The sequence below is a fragment of the Canis aureus genome, chromosome 34, assembly GCF_053574225.1.
Source record: "Canis aureus isolate CA01 chromosome 34, VMU_Caureus_v.1.0, whole genome shotgun sequence".
Taxonomy (NCBI): domain Eukaryota; kingdom Metazoa; phylum Chordata; class Mammalia; order Carnivora; family Canidae; genus Canis; species Canis aureus.
Genome location: NC_135644.1, coordinates 32,602,020 through 32,626,366, shown reverse-complemented (window position 1 = coordinate 32,626,366; position 24,347 = coordinate 32,602,020). Strand labels below are relative to the sequence as shown.

General features: G+C 44.8%; 1 long non-coding RNA gene across 1 annotated transcript; it reads right to left on the bottom strand.

Moving 5' to 3' along the window:
* Positions 1-1,553: 1,553 nt before the first annotated feature.
* Positions 1,554-22,097, bottom strand: LOC144304660 (uncharacterized). The gene is made up of 2 exons (XR_013371587.1): positions 21,854-22,097; positions 1,554-2,429 (listed from the first exon to the last, which is right to left on the bottom strand). It is a non-coding gene; the product is annotated as an uncharacterized LOC144304660 (long non-coding RNA).
* Between the last annotated feature and the right edge of the window lie 2,250 nt (positions 22,098-24,347).

The window sequence follows — 24,347 nt, the reverse complement described above, 5'->3', positions numbered from 1 at the left end:
ACTGTAGAAATAAAAGAGCTAAAATCAAGTCAGTCCAACGTTAAAAATGCTATAACTGAGATGCAGTCCCAACTGGAAGCCTTAAAAACAAGAAAGGTTATGGACCACAGAGGCAGATGTAGGGAAGTTAGCCACTTATTAAAACTATAACATTCATATCATAGGAGACTCAGAAGATGAAGAGAGAGAAAAGGTGGGCCTTACTCAGCCATTAGAAACAACAAATACCCACCATTTGCTTCAAGGTGGATGGAACTGGAAGGTATTATGCTGAGTGAAGTAGGACAATCGGAGAAGGAAAAACATTGTATGTTCTCATTCATTTGGGGAATATAGGTAATACTTAAAGGGAATATAAGGGAAGGGAGTAGAAAAGTGTGGGAAATATCAGAAAGGGAGGCAGAACATAAAGACTCCTAACTCTTGGAAATGAACTCTTGGTGACTGAGGGGAGGAGGACAGGGTTGAGGGTGAATGGGTGACGGGCACTGAGGGGTCACTAGACGGGATGAGCACTGGGTGTTATTCTGATTTGGAAAACTGAACACCAATAAAAAATAAATTTATTATTTAAAAAAAAGAAGGAAAGAAAGAAAGAGTGGCACCAGGGTGGCTCAGTCAGTTAAGCTTCTACCTTAAGTCAGATCATGATCCAGGTCCCAAGGAAGGCTCCGTTTTCAGCAGGGAACCTGCTTCTCCCTCTCCCTCTGCTTCTCTCACTCATGCTTTTTCTCTCTTCTCTCTCTCAAATAAATAAATAACATCTTTGAAAAAGAAACAAAAAAAATAAACCCACAAGGAAGAGAAATCTCCCTTGTAGAAGAGTTTCAAACAATTTGTGCAGACATTCCACTCTCATGTTGATGAGCATAGCTTCCCACTCTTACGTGTGGAATACACATAGTAACTTCCTTCTACAAAATATATTATGAAAAACAAAATAATATGATGATAATAACAATAATTAATAATAATAAAAAGAATCACTTAACTATGGAGAAAGATGACAAACACTACCTCAGCAAGATGATCAGATTGATACCAAGACTGATAAATCATGTTGATAGTATCTATCCTTTATATGATATAATAAAAATGGCAGTATATCTCTGCATAAAATCCACAAAAACAATTCAATCATGAGATAAACAACAGACATGTCCCAACTGAGGGAAATTTTACAAAATACTCTACTTCTCAAAGAGTTCCAGTGCAACAACAACAAGGAAAGGCTGAAAGACTGTCACAATCCAGAGGAGCCTAAGAAAACAGGAGGACAAATGGAATGTGATATGAGGGATGGTAACTTAGCAAAAACTAAGGAAATCTGAATAAAGTATGGTCTTTGGTTAATGCGACTATTTTAATATTGATTCATTAGCTAACATTTGTACCGTACTAATATAAGATATCAATAATTGGAGAAATTGAGTGCAAGTGCATGCGAATGCTCTGTACTATCTTCTCAATTTCCCTATATATCTTTGTTTTTTTCCTAATAAATAAGATTTATTTTGAAAATTGACTTAAATGAATCAGGATCCAAGTGTGAAGACATTTTATGAATAGTTTAATTAACTGTTGCCTTATTCTTAAAGAGTTCCTTTGATGGAAACAGAGTAAGAATTTTACATCAGAAGGAAAGAAAAACACTTATAAAAACGTATAATGCCTCCTCAACCTGAAAAGCAGGAATGGATAATAAATAGCAAAAATCAGATAAAAATACTTCTAGTATGATAGACACCATATTGCAAGTGCAATTAAAATTAGCAATGCAGAACATTTATTTCCTTGACATTTGTCTTCCAAAGAGTTCAAAGTGTTTCAGTGTCAGTTGAAACTGGGGAAGATTCTCAGGGAAGAATCCTTCACATAATAAGACCATTGGTAATAATGTCTCTCAGTTCTTTCCAAATCCATAAAGATGCATTTCCTGAGGAGTGACTGAGCTGTGAAGAAAGAGATGAGAAACCCTCATCCCTCTGAATTACTTGTGTCAGAATATTTTCACCATAGTACTATGGATAGTAAATTATCCTTATTAACAGGAAATACATCTCAGATTGGAATCTGAGCAATCAGATGGGCAGAGAAAAAAGGCTTTGACTCACTCCTCATCTTTTAAACATAAAGGACAGCTTTTCTATGTGAAAGTCAGTTTTCAAGATAGCCTTAGGGAATAAGAGTCTGCAGCATCGAATCCCGCTGTACAGCCGGGGTGTACGCACCCAGGTCTTCCTGATCCCAAATCCCTGGTCGTGTCCAACACACGCTGCCACGCTGAGGTCACTTGCAATTGCTCTCTCAGGAGGTCCGGAAAAGGGAAAAGAGCTAGATAGGATGGGATGGGACACAAGGAGGCTGAGAAAATGAAGGCCTTTCCGCTTTAAGTTCAGCGTTCGAACATGTCCAGCCATCCCAGGCCCCTGTGAAGAAGAGATGAAATTTACATTACTTCAGTTACAGGAAAAAAACAAAAGTTTACAGCTTCATGTCCTAGAAACCCCCACAATAGAATAAGAACTGAGTCCACGCCAAGGGATGGAGGCGCCTATTAGAATGGGAACAGAGGTCAATGCACTTGAAGGCCCCATATCAAAATGTAAACAGAACTTGAGGAATTACTCCAGCCCTTCTGGAGGTCTCCGATACAAGCCCTTAAAACTAAGCAAAAACCCACCTCGTGGTCCAAGTCCCTGCTCCGCTGTGTCTGGTGTACTTGGACGCAGGCTCGAGTTTGGAAATCAATCCTTGTGGGTTTGCATCAGTGTCAGCTCCATAGTGGTTTCTTGGATTCGCAATCTTGGGCACAACATCCCCCTGTCCCCTCCCACCTGGGCTGAACCCTTATCCCCTCCCACCCAGGCTGACCCTCAGTCACCTCCTCGCCCACAACAGCTGGGCACAGGCCCTCACACAGGTCCCACGGGCATGGTGGGCACTCCCGCCATGCCCGGTCTCCCAGGGGAAGGAAGGGGATTTTGGCAGGACACGCTCCCCTGGTGGTCCCAGGGCTCCCTGGCCAGCACGGCAGCTCGTGACAGGTGGGGGTCTGTGTCCCTGATGCCTGCTCCTCCTCCCCAGTTTTCCCACAGGAAAAAAAGAGGAGGTCCTGGTCTCCTCCAGGGACATCACCCAGGTAGACTTGGACGTCAACAGGACATTCGGCAGCCACACCGTATTTTGGGATGGCTAGGGGGTCGGGTGAGGCTGCTGGGCCAGGGGGCTTTGGGTAGGGAAAACGGGTTTCTAGCAAGGCCCGTGGCCTTCTGGGTAGGGAAAACGGGTTTCTGAGGCCGGGGGGAGCAATAGCAGCCAACAAAACACTGCTCCATGGTAGGATGCTGGGGATGACCCTGTGCCCACACTCCCGGTGCCTCGGGGATGAGGAGCCCAGTAGGATGGGGCCTCCAGGGGTTGCCATGGGAGCTGAACGCCAAAGGGGAGAGGGATGGCCCCCTGAGAAGCAGGGGATGGGGTGGGGGACGTGGGGGGCAGGAGCCGGACTGGGGGCCAGGCGGCATGACCGCGGTTGGAGCAGGACACACATCAATCCCATGAGGGTCGGACGGGTCAGAGTGAGACCCACTCTCGGTGCTTTATATATTTCTAAATTCTATGCATTTCGTTTGAGCAATTTGCAATTTGAAAACCTATGTAGTATAATGACCCCCAGATAATGCCCCCAGTCCAGCCAGGGCCCTGCACTGACCACACGGTGCTGCAGGGGCAGGTGTCACTGCAAACCCAAGACTAGTCGCTTTTAACTGTAGATGTCTCCTTGTGCATCTTAGAGGAAGGAGATGCCCTTTTTCCACAGGCCCCCCACGACATACCCATCATTCACCACTCCCACACCATCCCCCTACATCATCATCCCCAATGGCATCCCACAGACTCCATCCCTGTCAAAACCACGCAGCCCCACACAATTCCCACTCACACCATACCCCAACACCATCACCCCTACACCATTCCCCACTCTCCACCACCATCATACCCCTGCCCCCACACCATCTACCACCACACCATTGACCCCCAGCAAGGACCCAGTGCAGGTGCCACCTGTGGGACATGCTCAGCCTCCCTGGGGTTCTCTGGATACCCTGATCCCATCAGAAGCCCAGTTGTCCCATAGAGTACCCATGGGTTGCAGGGAGGAGGGAAGACAGGGAGCCCCCAACAGGGTGGGTGCAGGTGAGTGGTGCAGAGGACCCACTGTGCCCTGCCTCCGCCCACTGTCCCTCATTTAGGGCGGCACACCCTGCACAGGACACCAGCCCTTAACCCATGGGGATCTGGGCTGGCCTGGCCCTGGGCTCTGTGAGGGCTGGGGTGATTTGAGCCCTCACCCCAGGCCCAACACAAAGACTAATGGGATCCAGCCCACATGGCCCTGGCCAGCCCTGGATTTTGGCCCCGGACTGAGGGAGCCCTCTCACAGCTGGATGTTGACTCCTGGGCCCTGGGGTAGGAGGAGGCCCCACCCGCACCTACACCAGGAGGCAGGCTCCTCAGGTGCTGGGGCCCCAGGGATCCCGAGGCTGGGGTCCAGCGGCCCTGCGGGGCCCAGCACAGAAGCCCATGAGGTACAGGTCCAGGTCAGCTCTGCTGTCCTCTGAACTGTCTATCAGACTGAAATCTCAGGACACACGCCCCCACCCAGAGTCCACACCTGCTCCCAGGTGGGGGACTCCAGCACCCGCCCCCCAACTCATGTCATTCTTGCCCTCCCCTAAAGGACAGAAAGGTCTCCCTCCCCAGGGGAAGGCGTGCACCCTCGACTCTGAACCCATTTACTGTAGAAAGTCAATAAAGTGTTGTGGTGTGCAAATGCACAGCCAGCCTGTTTCTGTGTCTCCCAGAACACTGTTAACGGGGCATGGAAAGACACCAAGAGAGGAGGAGGGGGTACCACCTTGGCCCCACTGGCCCCTGCAGGGGCGCCACCAGGAACACCCAGCTGACGTCCCCACGTGCCTTCCACAGGTGGCCAGATGCCGGGTTCAGGACCTGACAGACTTTACTGGGACTCAGGCTGTGCCCCACGGTCCAGGAGGGCCTGGGACAGAGTGACAGCCAAGAAGCCTCAGGTCACCAGGGTCTGTGCAAAGCGACCCGGATGTCTGTGCTCTCTCTGTCCAGGAGGTCGTGGCTGGCCAGGTACGGGGCACTTCCTCCCCTCCCCACATCTCCTTGCCTATGAGCCTGGGGCAGAGAGGGTCTGCAGAGCAGTCAGCATGGCCCTAGAAGGGATGTCAGGACAGTAGTCCCTTGTGTTATGCCCAAGATTGTGAAACCGAGAAACCACTGAGGAGACAACACCGATGCAAACTCCCAAGTCTTTCTTTACAAACTGGAGCTTGTGTCCAAGTGCACCCGACACAGCGGAGCAGGGACTTGGACCCTGAGACTAAGAGGCATAGCAACTTTATAGGGGCCAGTGGACCATGGGATATGCAGAAATTTGCACAGTCATGTCAGTTCACACTCAGGTGGCCGATTGAATTGCACCTTACCGTATAGTATCCACTTGAGCTGGTCTATTACTTTGGTCAGAATCGGCGCACAGATTTCGTGGGCACAAAGCAGGGTTCACTGTTATGAGCTGATTTCTGATTAGGGTGTGCCCAGTAATCTGACTAGGGTAGGGCAGCGCCTTAAGCCATAATCAGGTGATGAGGGGGTCATAGGGAAGGTGACGGGTGTAGCGCAAAATGGAATCAGTCCGGGATCCCTGGGTGGCGCAGCGGTTTGGCGCCTGCCTTTGGCCCGGGGCGCGATCCTGGAGACCCGGGATCGAATCCCACGTCGGGCTCCCGGTGCATGGAGCCTATTCTCCCTCTGCCTGTGTCTCTGCCTCTCTCTCTCTCTCTCTCTCTCTGTGACTATCATAAATAAAAAAAAAAAAATTAAAAATTAAAAAAAAATTAAAAAAAAAATGGAATCAGTCCTGCTCTGCTTGCTCAGGGGTAGGAGATTTTTGTTAAATTTCCTGGGTCCCACACTTGCAGCTCATGCACCTGGGCCACCCACACCAGGTGGACTCAGCGTGCACACCTTGTGGTGCTGGATCTCACACACCACCGTGTGGAGGGCACCCTCCTTGCCCAAGTGAGTAGGTGCTTGGTGAGCATGGGACTCGACCTGAAGGCCAGGCAGCACAGGAGACTGAGGAACCCCATCCCCGTCCCCACCCCGACTCCCACACACAGGCAGCCCCAGGGCTCCCCTCCATGTGCACCCACCTCCTCAGGAGCACCCCCCTGAGCGGCCCTGAGGTCTGGCTCCCTGCTGGAGAGGCATCAGGGAGAAGAGAAGCACAAGGTGCTTGGCAGGACCCACTGCATGACCTAGAAATGTGGTCAAGCCGGAATTTCATCTCAGCAGACACTCCAGCGGAAAGTCATGGCATGAGCCAGCACAGGGTCGGCCAGGAGACCCCAGTAGCTGCCCAGCTCCAGCACCAGAAATGATGTTGTGCCCACCATTTTGGCGTTTGGGTGACCCAGCCAGAGGATCCGATAGCTGCACGTGATAGCTGCATGTGATAGACCACACACACCCCAAAACCAACAAAAATCAGAATCCCCCCAGTGTTGTCAAACAGCAGCCGATGATTCCATACACGACGCTGTGGTCCCCAAAAGGATACATGGAAGATGTTATAAACCACAACTATAGAGGTGTCAGAGGTACGGAGATGTGCCTGCTGGGTTCCAACAAGGAGCGCAGAGGAGCAGGAAGCATCCTATGGAGGGGGGCCCTCCTAAGAAAGGACACCAGGTCCCTGTGAAGGCTACGGAGGGTGAAATCTGTCCTCCTATCTTTCAGCTTCTGGTTTTCCTCCTAAATGCCATTTTCTTCAATCATAACACCAAAAATTTATTTTATGTTTTTAAATTTCTTTTTATAAGAGTCTAATTTTTATAAATTCTTTCTTCAGCAAGGGTGTCATTCAGGATAGAAGGAGATATAAAGATTTCCCAGACAGGCAAAATATAAAGGAGTTCATGACCACTTAACCAATCCAGTAAGGAATTTTAAGAGGGACTCTTCTAGTGGGGGAAAAAAAGAGACCAAAAGCAACAAAGACTAGAAAGGACCAGAGAAAGTCACTGAAAACACCAACTCTACCAGTAACACAAAGGCAGTAAGTTCATATCTTTCAATAATCACTCTGAATGCTGATAGACTAAATACTCCAATCAAAAGATAGAGGGTATCAGAGTGGCTTAAAAAACAGGATCCGGGATGCCTGGGTGGCTCAGGTGTTGAGCCTCTGCCTTTGACTCCGGGTGTGATCCTGGAGTCTGGGATTGAGTCCCATAGTGTGCTAGTAGTGAGGAGCATGCTTCTCTCTCTGCCTAATTTTCTGCCTCTCTCTCTCTCTCTCTCTCATGCTCTCAAATATAAAATCATTATTAAAAGAACAAGATCCATCAGTATGCTGCCTACTAGATGCTCACGTTAGACCTATAGAAACCGGGAGATTGAAAGTCAGGGGATGGAAAATCATCTATCACGCTAATGGTTATGAAAAGAAACCTGGAGAACCCATACTTAGACTAACTAGATTTGAAACCAAACCCTGGGGGACACCTTGTGGCTCAGTGGTTGAGCATCTGCCTTCAGCTCAGGGTGTGACCCTGGGATCCCAGGATCGAGTCCCATATCGGCATCCCTTTGGGGAGCCTGTCTCTCCCTCTGCCTATGTTCAGCCTCTGCTTCTCTTTGTATCTCTCAAAAATAAATAAATAAAATAAATCTCAAAAAAGAAAGAACAAATACTGTAAGAAGAGATGAAGAAGGACATTATTTCATAATTAAAAAGACTATCAGGATCAAACAACTAAATATTTATGCTGCCAACATGACAGTACCTAAATATGGAAAACACTTAACAAGCATACTGGAACACACTGATAATAATACACTGACAGGGGATTTAAACACCCACTTATGGAAATGGACTGATTGTCTATGCAGAAAATCAACATGAGAAAAATAGCCTTGACACACTGGACCACAGGGACTCAACAGATATAGTCTGAACATTTCTTCCTAAAGCAGAATACACATTCCTTTCAAGTGCACATGGGACATTCTCCAGAACAGATCATATCATGGGCCACAAATCAGCCCTCAACAGGTACAACAGGTACAAGAAGGTGGATATCACACCATGTACCTTTTTGGACCACGACTCTATGAAACTCGAAGTTGACAGTAAGAAAAAATTTGGACAATCCAAAAATACGTGGAGATTATGAACATCCTACTAGAGAATGAATGGAGCAACCAGGAAATTAAAGAGGAAATTTAAAACAAATGAAAATAAAAACATGTTTCTCCAAACCACTGGGATGTAGAAAGGGCAGTCCAAAGAGGGAAGTACATAGCAATACAGGCCTACCTCAAGAAACAAGAAGTCTCTAATATACAACCTAACCCTACACCTAAAGGAGCTGGAAAAGGAATAGCAAACAAAGCCTAAAGCCTACAGAAGAGGGAAAAATAAAGATGAGAGCAGAAATAAACAATACAGAAATTAAAAAAACAGTAGAATGGAATAACGAAACAAAGAGATGGTTCTTCAAAATAATTAATAAATGGAATCAAGCCTTATCCAGCCTTACAAATGAGAAAAGAGAAAAGACCTAAATAAATAAAATCACAAATGAGAGAAGAGTGATCACAATCAACACCAGAAAAATAAGACAATTATAAGGGAATACTATGACAGAATATATGTTAACAAACTGGGAGACCTGGAATAAATGGACAAATCCTTAGAAATGTGCAAAAGAGCAAAACTTAAATAGGAAAAAATAGAAAATGTGAACAGACCCATAACTAGCAGAGGAATTGAATCAGCAAGGCACCTGGGTGCCTCAGTGGTTGAGCATCTGCTTTGGGACAGGTCATGATCCCGGGGTCCTGGGGAATCAAGTCCCACATCAGGCTCCCCGCATGGAGCCTCATTTTCCCTCTGCCTATACCTCTGACTCTCTGTGTCTCTCATGAATACATAAATAAAATATTTAAAAAAGAGAAAAGATAAAAAGATGAGAAAGGACTGAAATAAAATCACAAATGAGAAAAGAGAAATAACAACCAACACCAGAGAAATACAAACGATAATAAGAGAATATGATGAAAAATTATATGCCAGCAACCTAGAACCTGGAAGAAATAGATCAATTCCTAGAAATATATAAGATAGCAAAAATGAAAAATGAATAAATAAGAAACTTGAAAAGACCGATAACCAGCAAAGAAATTGAATCAGCAATCAGGGATCTCCCAACAGGAGATGCTTAGATCAATAGAACAGAATGGAAAGCCAAAACAAGATACAAACATGTATCTATGATCCATTAATGGACAACAAGGCAGGAAGGAATATCCAATGGCACAAAGACAGTCTCTTCAAGAAACCCTAAACCTGACCCCAGGATAAGAACAAATGGTGTTGGGAAAACCAGGCAGCCACATGCAGAAGAATGAAACTGGACCACTTTCTTACACCATATATATAAAAAATAAATTCAAAATGGATGAAAGATCTAAATGTGAGACCTGAAACCATACAAAGAAGAAAAGATAGGCAGCAAGATCTATGACATAGGCCATTGGATCTTCTTTCTAGATATGCCTCTGAGGTGAGGGAAACAAAAGCAAAAATACTATTGGGACTTCATCAAATTGAAAAGCTTCCACAAAGTGAAGGAAACAACCAAACCTAAAAGGCAACATACAGGAAGAAGGGCAAGATGGTGGAAGAGAAGGGTCCCCAAGTCAACCTTCAAATCATCCTGAAAATCTAGGAATTCGACCTGAGATTTAAACATATATCAGCTGGAATGCTACAGAGAGAAAAGTTCGCGCTTCTATCAAGGTAGGAAGACCAAAAAAGGAATAAAGAAACAAAAGGCATCTAAGGGGGAGAGGCCCCCGAGGAGCCGGGCTAAGGCCAGGGCGAGTGCCCCCTGGTCAGGAGAGCTCTGTCCCAGAGATGCAGGAGCTGCACCAATCTTCCAAGGTGGAATGGCGCCCGCAGGGATTCAGAGCAGGACCCCAGGAGAGTGGGGATACCCTTGGGGTCCATGGGAAAATAACAGACACCTGCACTCCCAAGAGAGTTAACCGAGCTCCCTAAGGGCTGCAGGGCACATGCATTGACCCAGGAGCAGCTCTGAGGGGCTCAGGTGGCGGCTCTGTGTGGAGGGGGCTGCGTGTCCCTGGGAGCAGCTAGGTGGCGGAACCTAGGGCAGAGGAAGAGACTCCATGTGGAGGGGGCTGTGCAGCTCCTACAGCAGCTCAGAGGGGCTAGGGCGGCGGCTCCGTGGAGAGGTGGCTGCATGGCTGGGAGCGAGAATCCAACAGCACAGGCCCCGGAGCACAGGGCGCCATGACACAGCCCAGGATTCGGCCTCCCCCAGGACAGGCAGAGGAACGGAGGGCCCAGGACAGCAATGACGCTCCGACCAAGAGCTCAGCAGATCAGCCGCCTCACCCCGGAGTCTCCAGGCCCTGCAGATGGACTGTTCTGGAGTTACTGTGGGGGCTGAATACCGGTTTTCAGACCTGGCCACTGCCACTGGGGTTGTTTGTCCTTGGGCTTCATGGGGTAAACTACCCCCATTGAGCGCTTCCCCTGGCAGGGGGAGAGGAGCTCCCCCAAGGGCTAACACCTGAAAATCAGCACAACAGGCCCCTCCCCCAGAAGACCAGCTAGACGGACAAGTTCCAGGGGAAGTCAAGGGACTTAAAGTATACAGAATCAAAAGATACTCCCCCATGTTTTATTTATTTCTGATAGCTTCCCCCACCCTTTTTCTCCCCCTTTCTTTCTTTTTCTTTCTCCTTTTATTCTCTTTTTTTGCTTTTATAGTCCTTTTTCCTTTTTTCGTTTTCTCTTCTCTTTCCTTTTCTCTATCCTCTCTTTTTCTCTTATTCCCAATACACTTGTTTCTGGCCACTCTGCACTGAGGAAAAATAACTACAAAGAAAAGCTCACCCCAAAAGAAAGAAACAGTCCTCTCTCCAACAGAGTTACAAATCAGGATTACAATTCAATGTCAGAAAACAAATTCAGAAGCACTATTATACAGCTACTGGTGGCTCTAGAAAAAAGCCTAAAGGACTCAAGAGACTTCATGACTGCAGAATTTAGATCCAATCAGGCCGAAATTTAAAAGTCAATTGAATGAGATGCAATCCAAACTAGAAGTCCTAAAGATGAGGGTTAACGAGGTGGAAGAACGAGTGAGTGACATAGAAGACAAGTTGATGGCAAAGAGGGAAACTGAGGACAAAAGGGACAGACAATTAAAAGACCAGGAAGACTGATTAAAGGAAATAAACGACAGTCTGAGGAAGAAAAACCTATGTGTAAATGCGGTTCCCGACGGCGCCAAAAGGGATAGAGGGCCAGAATATGTATTTGAACAAATCCTAGCTGAAAACGTTCCTAATCTGGGAAGGGAAACAGGCATTCAGATCCAGGAAATAGAGAGATCCCCCCCCCCTAAAATCAATAAAAAACGTCCAACACCTCGACATTTAATAGTGAAGCTTGCAAATTCCAAAGATAAAGAGAAGATCCTTAAAGCAGCAAGAGACAAGAAAATCCTGACCTTTATGGGGAAGAGCATTAGGGTAACAGCAGACGTCTCCACAGCTACCTGGCAGGCCAGAAAGGACTGGCCGGATATATTCAGGGTCCTCCATGAGAAGAATATGCAACCAAGAATACTTTATCCAGCAAGGTTCTAATTCAAAATGGAAGGAGAGATAAAGAGCTTCCAAGACAGGCAGGAACTGAAAGAATCTGTGAACTCCAAACCAGCTCTGCAAGAAATTTTAAGGAGGACTCTCAAAATTCCCCTTTAAAAAGAAGTTCAAAAAAAAAAATAAAAAAATAAAAAAAAATAAAAAGAAGTTCAGTGGAACAATCCACAAAAACAAGGATTGAATAGGTATCATGATGAAACTAAACTCATATCTGTTGATAGTAACTCTGAACGTGAACGGGCTTAATAACCCACTCAAAGGCGCAGGGTTTCAGACTGGATAAAAAAGCAGGACCCAACTATTTCCTGGCTACAAGAGACTCATATTAGATAGAAGGACACCTACAATCTGAAAATAATGGGTTGGAGAACCATTTACCATTCAAATGGTCCTCAAAAGAAAGCAGGGGTAGCCATCCTTATATCAGATAAACTAAAATTAACCCCAAAGACTATAGTGAGAGATGAAGACGGACACTAAATCATACTTAAAGGATCTATCCAACAAGAGGACTTAACAATCCTCAATATATACTCCCCGAATATCGGAGCTACCAAATATTTAAACCAATTAATACCGAAAGTGAAGAAATACTGGTGACATATATCTAGGTCTTTCTACCCTCGATAGGTCTTCTAAGCACAACATCTCCAAAGAAACGAGAGCTTTAAATGATACACTGGAGCAGATACATTTCACAGATATCTACAGAACTTTATATCTAAACTGAACTGAACTGAATAAACATTCTTCTCAAGTGCACATGGAACTTTCTCCAGAATAGACCACATACTGGGTCACAAATCGGGTCTGAACCGATACCAAAAGATTCAGATCGTCCCCTGCATATTCTCAGACCATAATGCCTTGAAAGTACAACTAAATCACAACAAGAAGTTTGGAAGGACTTCAAACACATGGAGGTTAAGGACCATCGTGCTAAAAGATGAAAGGGTCAACCAGGAAACTGAGGAAGAATTAAAAGGATTCATGGAAACTAATTGGAATGAAGATACAATCGTTCAAAATCTTTTGCATGCAGCAAAAGCAGTCCTAAGGGGGAAATACATCACAATACAAGCATCCATTCAAAAACTGGAAAGAACTCAAATACAAAAGCTAACCTTACTCATAAAGGAGCTAGAGAAAAAACAACAGCTAGATCCTACGCTCAAGAGAATAAGATTTAATTAAAATTTGAGCAGACCTCAAGGAAATTGAGACCACAAGAAATGTGGAACAGAGAAACAAAACCAGGAGTTGGTTCTTTGGAAGAATTAATAACATACATAAACCATTAGCCTGTCTTATTGAAAAGAAGAGAGAGAAAACTCAAATTAATAAAATCATGAGTGAAAAAAAAATCATGATTGAGAAAGGAAAGATCATTACCAACACCAAGGAAATACAAACGATTTTAAAAACATATTATGAACAGCTATATGGAAATAAATTAGGCAATCTAGAAGAAATGGACGCATTCCTGGAAAGCCACAAACTACCAAAACTGGAACAAGAAGAAATAGAAAACCTAAACAGGCCAATACCCAGGGAGGAAATTGAAGCAGTCATCAAAAAACTCCCAAGTCACAAAAGACCAGGGCCAGATGGCTTCCCAGGGGAATTCTATCAAACGTTTAAAGAAGAAAACATACCTATCCTACTAAAGGTGTTTGGAAAGATAGAAAGAGATGGAGTACTTCCAAATTCGTTCTATGAAGCCAGCATCACCTTAATTCCAAAACCAAAGACCCCACCAAAAAGGAGAATACAGAACAATATCCCTGATGAACATGGATGCAAAAATTCTCAACAAGATAAAGCCAATAGGATCCAACAATACATGAAGAATATTATTCACCATGACCAAGTAGGATTTATCCACGGGACACAAAGCTGGTTCAACACTCGTAAAACAATCATTGTGATTCATCATATCAGCAAGAGAAAAACCAAGAACCATATGATCCTCTCATTAGATGCAGAGAAAGCATTTGACAAAATAGAGCATCCATTCCTGATCAAAACACTTCAGAGGGTAGGGATAGAGGGAACAATCCTCGACATCTTAAAAGCCATCTAGGAAAGGCCCACAGCAAATATTCTCAATGGGGCAGCACTGGGAGCCTTTCCCCTAAGATCAGGAACAAGACAGGGATGTCCACTCTCACCACTGCTATTCAACGTAGTATTGGAAGTCCTAGCCTCAGCAATCAGACAACAAAAAGACATTAAAGGCATTCAAATTGACAAAGAAGAAGTCAAACTCTCCCTCTTCGCCAATGACATGATACTCTACCTAGAAAACCCAAAACCCTCCCCGTGAAGATTGCTAGAACTCATACAGCAATTTGGTAGCGTGGCAGGATACAAAATCAATGCCCAGAAGTCAATGGCATTTCTATACACTAACAATGAGACTGAAGAAAGAGAAATTAAGGAGTCAATCTCATTTACAATTGCACCCAAAAGCATAAGATACCTAGGAATAAACCTAACCAAGGAGATAAATGATCTATACTAAAAACTATAGAAAACTTCTGAAAGAAATTGAGGAAGACACAAAGAGATGGAAAAATATTCCATGCTCATGGATTGGCAGAATTAATATTGTGAAAATGTCAATGTTACCTAGGCAATGTACACGTTTAATGCAATCCCTTTCAAAGTACCATGGACTTTCTTCAGAGTTTAGAACAAATTATTTTAAGATTTGTGTGGAATCAGAAAAGACCCCGAGAAGCCAGGGGAATTTTATTTTATTTTATTTTTAATTTTTATTTATTTATGATAGTCACAGAGAGAGAGAGAGAGGCAAAGACACAGGCAGAGAGAGAAGCAGGCTCCATGCACAGGGAGCCCTTTGTGGGACTCGAACCCGGGTCTCCAGGATGGCACCCTGGGCCAAAGGCAGGCGGGAAACCACTGCGCCACCCAGGGATCCCAAGCCAGGGGAATTTTTAAAAAGAAAACCATATCTGGGGGCATCACAATGCCAGATTTCAGGTTGTACTACAAAGCTGTGGTCATCAAGACAGTGTGGTACTGGCACAAAAACACACAAAGATCAATGGAACAGAATAGAGATCCCAGAAGTGGACCTTGAACTTTATGGTCAAGAAATATTCAATAAGGGAGGAAAGACTATCCATTGGAAGAAAGACAGTCTCTTCAATAGATGGTGCTGGGAAATTTGGACATCCACCTTCAGAAGAATGAAACTAGACCACTCTCTTTCACCATAAACAAAGATAAACTCAAAATGGATGAAAGATCTAAATGTGAGACAAGAGTCCATTAAAATCATAGAGGAGAACAGAGGCAACACCCGTTTTAAACTTGGCCACAGCAACTTCTTGCAAGGTACATCCATGAAGGCAAAAGAAACAAAAGCAAAAATGAACTATTGTGACTACATCAAGATAAGAAGATTTTGCACAGCAAAGGATACAGTCAACAAAACTAAAAGACAACCTACAGCATGGGAGAAGATAGATGCAAAAGATGTTTTAGATAAAGGGCTAGTTTCCAAGATCTATAAAGAACTTCTTAAAATCAACACCAAAGAGACAAACAATCCAATCATGAAATGGGCAAAAGACATGAAGAGAAATCTCACAGAGGAGGACATTGACATGGCCAACATGCACATGAAAACATGGTCTGCATCACTTGCCCTTAGGGATATACAAATCAAAACCACAATGAGATACCACCTCACACCAGTGAGAATGGGGAAAATTAACAAGGCAGGAAACCACAAATGTTGGAGAGGATGCGGAGAAAAGGGAAGACTCTTACACTGCTGGTGGGAATGTGAACTGGTGCAGTCACTCTGGAAAACTGTGTGGAGGTTCCTCAAAGAGTTAAAAATAGACCTGCCTGACGACTCAGCAATTGCACTGTTAGGGATTCACCCCAAAGATTTAGATGCAATGAAACGCCGGGACACCTGCACGCCGATGTTTATAGCAGAATGTCCACAATAGCCAACTGTGGCAGGAGCCTCGGTGTCCATCAAAAAAGGAATGGATAAAGAAGATGTGACTTATGTATACAATGGAATATTACTGAGACATTAGAAATGACAACTACACAACATTTGCTTCAACGTGAATGGAACTGGAGGGTATTATGCTGAGTGAAGTAAGTCAATCAGAGAAGGACAGTGTATGTTCTCATTCCTTTGGAGAATATAAATAATACTGAAAGGGAATATAAGGGAATGGAGAAGAAACGTTTGGGAAATATCAGAAAAGGAGAGAGATCATAAAGACACCTAACTCTGGGAAAAGAACTAGGGTTGCTGGAAGGGGAGGAGGGAGGGGGGTGCGGGTGAATGGGTGACGGGCACTGAGGGGGACACTTGACAGGATGAGCACTGCGTGTTATTCTGTATGTTGGTCAATTGAACACAAATAAAAAATAAATTTATTTATTTTTTATTTTTTTAATTTATTTTTTATTGGTGATCAATTTACTAACATAGAGAATAACACCCAGTGCCCGTCACCCATTCACTCCCACCCCCCGCCCTCCTCCCCTTCTACCACCCCTAGTTCGTTTCCCAGAGTTAGCAGTCTTTACGTTCTGTCTCCCTTTCTGATATTCCCCACACATTTCTTCTCCCTTCCCTTATATTCCCTTTCACTATTATTTATATTCTCCACATGAATGAGAACATATAATGTTTGTCCTTCTCCGACTGACTTACTTCACTCAGCATATTTTTAAAAAAGATCAAACAACTAAACATTTATGCTGCCAACATGGGAGTATCGAAATATAGAAACCAATTAACAACAAACGTATAGGAACACACTGATAATAATACACTGACAGGGGATTTTAACACTCACTTATGGCAATGGAGTATGCAGATAATCAACAGGGGAACAATAGCCTTGACACACTGGACCACAGGGACTCAACAGATATTGTCTGAACATTTATTCCGAAAGCAGAATACACATTCCTTTCAAGTGCACATGGGAAAATCTCCAGAATAGATTATATCATGGACCACAAATCAGCCCTCAACAGGTACAACAGGTACAAGAAGGATGGTATCACACCATTACATTTTCGGACCATGAGGCTATGAAACTCGAAGTCGACAGTAAGAAAAAATTTGGACAATACAAAAATTCATGGAGATTATGATCATTCTACTAGAGAATGAATGGAGCAACCAGGAAATTAAAGAGGAAATTTAAAACAAATGAAAATGAGGGATCCCTGGGTGGCGCAGCGGTTTGGCGCCTGCCTTTGGCCCAGGGCGCGATCCTGGAGACCCGGGATCGAATCCCACATCAGGCTCCCGGTGCATGGAGCCTGCTTCTCCCTCGGCCTATGTCTCTGCCTCTCTCTCTCTCTCTCTGTGACTATCATAAATAAATAAAAATTAAAAAAAATTTAAAAAAAAATAAAAATAAAAATAAAAAATAAATAAATAAAACAAATGAAAATGAAAACATGTTTCTTCAAACCTCTAGGATGTAGCAAAGACAGTCCTTAGAGGGAAGTAGATAGCAATACAGGCCTACCTCAAGAAACAAGAGACTCCAATACACAACCCAACACTACACTTAAAGGATCTGGAAAAGGAATAGGAAACAAAGCCTAAAGCCTACAGAAGAAGGGAAAAATAAAGATGACAGCAGAAATAAACAATACAGAAACAACAAAACAGTAGAATGGAATAATGAAACTAAGAACTGGTCTTCAAAATAACTAAGAAAGTGGATCAAGCCCTAGCCAGCCTTATCAACAAGAAAACAGAAAAGAACTAAATAAATAAAATCACAAAAGAGAGAAGAGTGATCACAATCAACACCAGAAAATAAGACGATTATAAGGGAACACTATGAAAGATTATACGCAAACAAACTGGGAGACCAGGAAGAATTGGAGAGATCCCTAGAAATGTGCAAACGAGCAAAACTGAAATAGGAAGAAATAGAAAATGTGAGTAGACCCATTACAAGCAAAGGAATTCAATCAGAAAGGCACCTGGGTGCCTCAGTGGTTGAGCATCTGCTTTGGCTCACGTCATGATCCTGGGGTCCTGGGGAATCATGTCCCATATCAGGCTCCCTGCATGGAACCTCATTTTCCCCCTGCCTATACCCCTGCCTCTCTGTGTCTCACATGAATACATAAATAAAATCTTTAAAAAAGAAAAAAGATAAAAGATGAGAAATGATCCAAATAAAATCACAAATGAGATAAGAGAACTAACAACCAACACTAGAGAAATACAAATGTTTATAAGAGAACATGATGTAATATTATATGCCAGCAACCTAGAACCTAGAAGAAATAGATCAATTCCTGGAAATATATAACATAGCAAAAATGAAAAAGAAGAAATAAGAAACTTGAACAGACAGATAACCAGCAAAGAAACTGAATCAGGAATCAAGAATCTCCCAACAGGAGATGCTTAGATCAATAGAATAGAATGGAATGCCGAAACAAGATACAAACCTGTAACTCTATGATCCATTACTCAACAACAAGGCAGCAAGGAACATCCAATGGCACAAAGACAGTCTCTTCAACAAACCCTAACCCTGACCCCAGGATAAGAACAAATGGTGTTGGGAAAATCAGGCAGCCACATGCAGAAGAATGAAACTGGACCACTTTCTTACACCATATATATAAAAAATAAATTCAAAATGCATGAAAGACCTAACTGTGAGACCTGAAACCATACAAAGAAGAAAAGATAGGCAACAATGTCTTTGACATTGGCCATTGGATCTTCTTTCTAGATATGCCTCTGATGTGAGGGAAACAAAAGCAAAAATACTATTGGGACTTCGTCAAATTCAAAAGCTTCTGCAAAGTGAAAGAAACAACCAACGCTAAAAGGCAACATACAAAATGAAAGGAGATATTTGTAAACAACACATCCAATAAACAGTTAGTATGCAAAATACGTAAAGCAAACATATATCTCAGCATCCTAAACACAAATTATCCAACTGCAGATGGGCAGAAGAAATGGACTTTGTCTCTGACAAGACATCCAGATGGCCACCAGACATCGAAAGACACTCAGCGTCACCCATCATCAGGGAAATGGAAATGAAAACCACAATAAGATGTCACCTGACAGCCATCAGAATGGCTAAAATTAACAACAGAAGAAACAACAGGTGTTGTTGAGGCTATAGAGAAGAGGAAGCCCCCTTACACTCCTGGTGGGCATGCGAACAGGTGCAGCCACTGTGGAAAACACTGTGGGGGTCCTCGAGAAGTTAAAAATAGGGGATCCCTGGGTGGTACAGGGGTTTGGCACCTGCCTTTGGCCCATGTCGCGATCCTGGAGACCCGGGATCGAATTCCATATCGGACTCACAGTGCATGGAGCCTGCTTCTCCCTCTGCCTGTGTCTGTGCCTCTCTGTGTGTGACTATCATAAAAAATTTTTTAAAAAGTTAAAAATAGAGCTACCCTACGATTCCAAAATTGCAGAGCTATGTATTTACCCCGAGGATACAAAAGTCATTTAGTAGATTCCAAGTGGGACACACAGCCCATTGTTTGTAGCAGCATTATCAACAACAGCCAAACTGTGGATACAGCCCAGATGTCCATCGACTGATGAATGGGCAGAGACGATGTGGTAAATATACCCACTGCGACATCACTGGGTCATCAGAAGTGATGAAATGAAGCCATTTACAATGACTTGGGAGAAGTGGAAAGGACTTATGCTTAATGAACTCAGTCAGGCAGAGAAAGATACCAAATACCATACAATTGCATTTACATGTAAATTTTAAGAAACCAGACAAACTGGCAAAAGGGCAGAGGGGGGATGAGAGAAGCAAACAAAAAAACACACTCTTAACCACAGAGAATAAACTAATAAATACCAGAGGAAGGTGATGGGGATGGGGAATTGGGGGATGGGGATAGTGGAGGGCACTGTGGCCAGTACCAGGCGTTGTATCCAAGGGTTGAATCACTATGTGGTAAACCTGAAACTATATCATTCTGTGTATACAAACAGGAATTCAAGTAAAACTAAAATAATAATAGGTAGTATTGATGAAACATGTATGCACTAGAGATAAAATCAGAAAGGCAACTGAAAAATCCAAATAAAGTCTTTAGAGCCACAATACCCCTCCTTAGCTCAGCTCAGGAGAAGCGTGCCATGTCTATTCTCACCCCAGCGTATTCGCAGACCATAATGCCTTGAAATTAGAACTAAATCAGAATAAAAAGTTTGGAAGGACCTCAAACACGTGGAGGTTAAGGACCATCCTGCTAAAAGATGAAAGGGTCAACCAGGAAATTAAGGAAGAATTAAAAAGATTCCTGGAAATTAATGAGAATGAAGATACAACCATTCAAAATGTTTGGGATGCAGCAAAAGCAGTCCTAAGGGGGAAATACATCGCAATACAAGCATCCATTCAAAAACTGGAAAGAACTCAAATACAAAAGCTAACCTTACACATAAAGGAGCTAGAGAAAAAACAGCAAATAGATGCTACACCGAGGAGAAGAAGGGAGTTAATAAAGATTCGAGCAGAACTCAACGAAATCGAGACCAGAAGAACTGTGGAACAGATCAACAGAACCAGGAGTTGGTTCTTTGAAAGAATTAATAAGATAGATAAACCATTAGCCAGCCTTATTAAAAAGAAGAGAGAGAAGACTCAAATTAATAAAATCATGAATGAGAAAGGAGAGATTACTACCAACACCAAGGAAATACAAACGATTTTAAAAACATATTATGAACAGCTATATGCCAATAAATTAGGCAATCTAGAAGAAATGGATGCATTCCTGGAAAGCCACAAACTACCAAAACTGGAACAGGAAGAAATAGAAAACCTTAGGACAATAACAAGGGAGGAAATTAAAGCAGTCATCAAAAACCTCCCAAGACACAAAAGTCCAGGGCCAGATCGCTTCCCAGGGGAATTCTATCAAACGTTTAAAGAAGAAACCATACCTATTCTCCTCAAGCTGTTTGGAAAGATAGAGATGGAGTACTTCCAAATTCGTTCTATGAGGCCAGCATCACCTTAATTCCAAAACCAGACAAAGACCCCACCTAAAAGGAGAATTACAGATTCTCTGGGGAGGCCAGTGACTTGGTGGAGTCAGGCTATCTTTGAACCCAAAACCTAAATAGAGTGCATAAACTAAATGGCCCAAGATGCTAGGAGTCCCAGTGCAGGCACATGCCAAGACCCAAACTCTAACCATTCACAGACATAACCCTAACCCTACACTTAATCCTAATGTTGGCCTAACCCTTAAATAAGACCCATCACTAATCGAAAACCAAACACAAACCCCAAGACCAAAACACATTCACTGAACCTTCCTGCCAAACCTCAACCTAACTCCTAACCCTATTCTAAACCCTTAACCCTGACCCCTACCTTAAATCTAACCCTAACCCTAACCTCTAAACCTAAACTTAACTTAATGTACTCAAATCCTATTCCTGACCTTAACCTGTACCCTAACCCTAACCCTCTAATACAAATCCTATCTCAGACCCCAAACTGTACCCTAACCCATACCCTAAAACTAACCCCTAGCCCACTCCCAAAACGTATCTCTTACCCTGTTCCAAAACCGTACCCTGACCCTGACCCTGACCTGTCCCTAACCCTAACCAAGCAATAACCCTAACCCTTGTCCTAACCCCTATCCCAACCCTAACCCTCGCCCTAATTCTAAACCTAGCCCTAACTATAATCCTAACCCTAACTCACACCCTAACCCCTAACCCTGCCAACCTAAGCCCAACCCTAACTCTAACCATCATCCTAACCCCAAATCCTAACCTCCTGCCCTAAACCCTAGAGCCTAAACCCTAACAGTAAATCCTGTCCCTTACCCTAACCCCCATCCTAACTGTTAACTACTGACCATTACCCTTATGCCTCACCTAACTTCTAATCTGTAACCGTAAGCATAATCACTAACACCTAACATATAACCTAAGGCTAACCACCAACTGCCTCCCCTCCCCTAACCCTACCATTCATTCTATCCTTTCACTTACCCTGTGGTTCTGAGGAGTCCCTTCTGATGTAGACGTGGCCCCCAATGGCTCCTCCAGAGTCCTCAGGGGGTCCAAGCGAGCCGGGCTCCTGTGAGTGTGGACATGGCCCAACGTGTTCCTGAGTCATAGTCAGCAGGTCCTGAGGACGCCGGGTCTCCTGGCATTGTGGACTATGTCTCACATCCTCTGGAAGCCTCACAGCAGGTCCTCAGGAAGCCGGGGGCTCCTGTCAGTCTGGACATGGCCCCACGTCCCCTAGAAAACTCACCGCAGGTCCTGAGGGGGCTGTGGGCTCCTGTCAGCATAGACGCAGCCCCATATGTCCTGAAGCCAAAGTGCTTGTCCTGAGGAGGACGGGGTTCCTGTCAGGGTTGACGTGGCCCCACATTTTCCTCAAGCCTCACCATAAGACCTGAGGAGGCTCGGGGCTCCTGTCAGCAGGGATGTGGCACATAATCTTCCCAAACCTTCACAGTGGGTTCTGAGAAGGCTGGAGAATCCTGTCAGTGTGGATGCGGCACCCACATTTTTCTTAGGCCTCACCACAGGCCCTGACAAAGCTGGGGTCTTCTGTCCCCATGGACGCATCCCCATATTTCCCCATGTCTACACCTGGGGTCCTGAGGAAGTCACCGTCCTGTTGTGTCCATGTGGCCCCAAGTCCTCCTGAAGTGTCACCAAGGGTTCTGAGGAGGCCGGGGCTCCTGTAACCATGAATGCAGCCCCCAGCTTCCAGAAGCCTCAACTTATGTACTGAGGGGCCTGGGAGCTCCTGCCAGAGTGGATGTCGCACCACATCTTCCTGAAGCCTCCCCGCAGGTCCTGAGGTGGCTCAGGGGCTCCTGTCAGCGTAGATGCGGGCCCATATCTTCCTGAAGCCTCCCCGTGGGTCTTGAGGCTGCTGAGGGGCTCCTGTCACTGTGGATGCGGGCCCACAATTTTCTGAAACCTCCCCGCGGGTCCTGAGGTGGCTCAGGCCTCCTGTCAGGGTGGACGTGGGCCCACATCTTCTTGAAGACTCCACGCTGGTCCTGAGGCAGCCCAGGGGCTCCTGTCAGGGTGGATGCGGGCCCACATCTTCCTAAAGCCTCACCGCGGGTCCTGAGGAGAGTGGGGCTCCTGTCAGCATGAACACGACCCAATTTCCCCCTGAAGACTTCCTGTGGGTCCTGTGGAGGCTGCAGCTCATCAGTGTAGATGCGTCCCCATGTCCCCCTCAGGTCTCCCCAGCACAGGCTGGCTCCTGTTAGTGCAGGCAGAGGAGGCCTACTGCACAGGCCTGTCCCATAGGAGGGGCCTGGCTTGGGCGCACCTTGTGGGACACTCAGGCGCTGCAGGAGGCTGTGCAGGAGGCTGTGCAGGAGGCAGCGTGTGCTACATGGGCCCCACCTGCCTCCTTTCAGGCTCCAGCTGGGGCTTGTTAGTTTCAGAAACATCTCACTGAAAAGGAGCCCAACACCCAGCTTCCCCAGAAATACTTAAGGACAAGGAATTGGAGCCCACAGGTTGTGAAATGAAATGTGGACCAGACTTTTACCACGTCCTGCAAAACTCACTCAACCCTCTTCCACTGTGGGTGGGACCATGGGTTCATGCAGCCGCCCTGGAAACAGTGTGGAGGCCCCTCAGGAAGTTACAAATAAAGCCGCCCTGTGATGAGCAGGTGAACGGCCTGGAGCTCACTCCGAAGATACAGATGCAGTGAGACTTGGGACACCTGCACCCCAATGTCCACTGCAGCTTGGTCCACAGTAGCCACACTGTGGGAGGAGACTCGGTGCCCTGTGGCAGATGATGGATAAAGAGGATGGGAGAGAGATGATGGTCATAGAGAGAGGAATGGTACTCAGCTATTAAAGAGAAGGAAATTTTGCCATTTGCAATGATGTGGATAGAACTAAAGGGAAAATGTTAAGTGAAGTAAGTCACTCGGGAAAGAGAATGACCGTGTGGTGTCATTCATAGTAGAATTAAAGAAGCAAAGCAGATGAACATCAGTGAAGGGAAGGAGAAACAAATAAGATCAAAACAGATGCAGGAAATACAGACTCTTAATGATATGAAACGAACTGAGGGTCGCTGGAGGTGTGGGGGCATAACAGGGGAAATAGGAAAGTGCTGCGTCTCACTCTGTCCTGCTTCTCCAATACTGGTTTGCTGTCCGGGGTTATTTGTTGAGGAGGATGGATGTTATGGGTTTTTTTTCCTATTTCTAAGGTCTGCCACCATGATTTTGATAGGAAAGACATTGAAACCGAGGGTGGCTTCAGGAACTGCGGACATTTTCACAAGATGAGGCTCCCACCCCACGAGCCCAGGACGGCCTCCCAGAGCATGGTATGGCTCAGTGCACAAGTCTTGTGCTCCTTTGGTTCAGTCTCATTATTTATTCTCCTTCATGCTCCTGAGAAGGCCTTCACATCCTTCCTTTCCTTCCTGAGTGCTCATTGTCAGGACATAGCAAGGCTACTCTGCTCTGTAGGGTCAGTTTGTG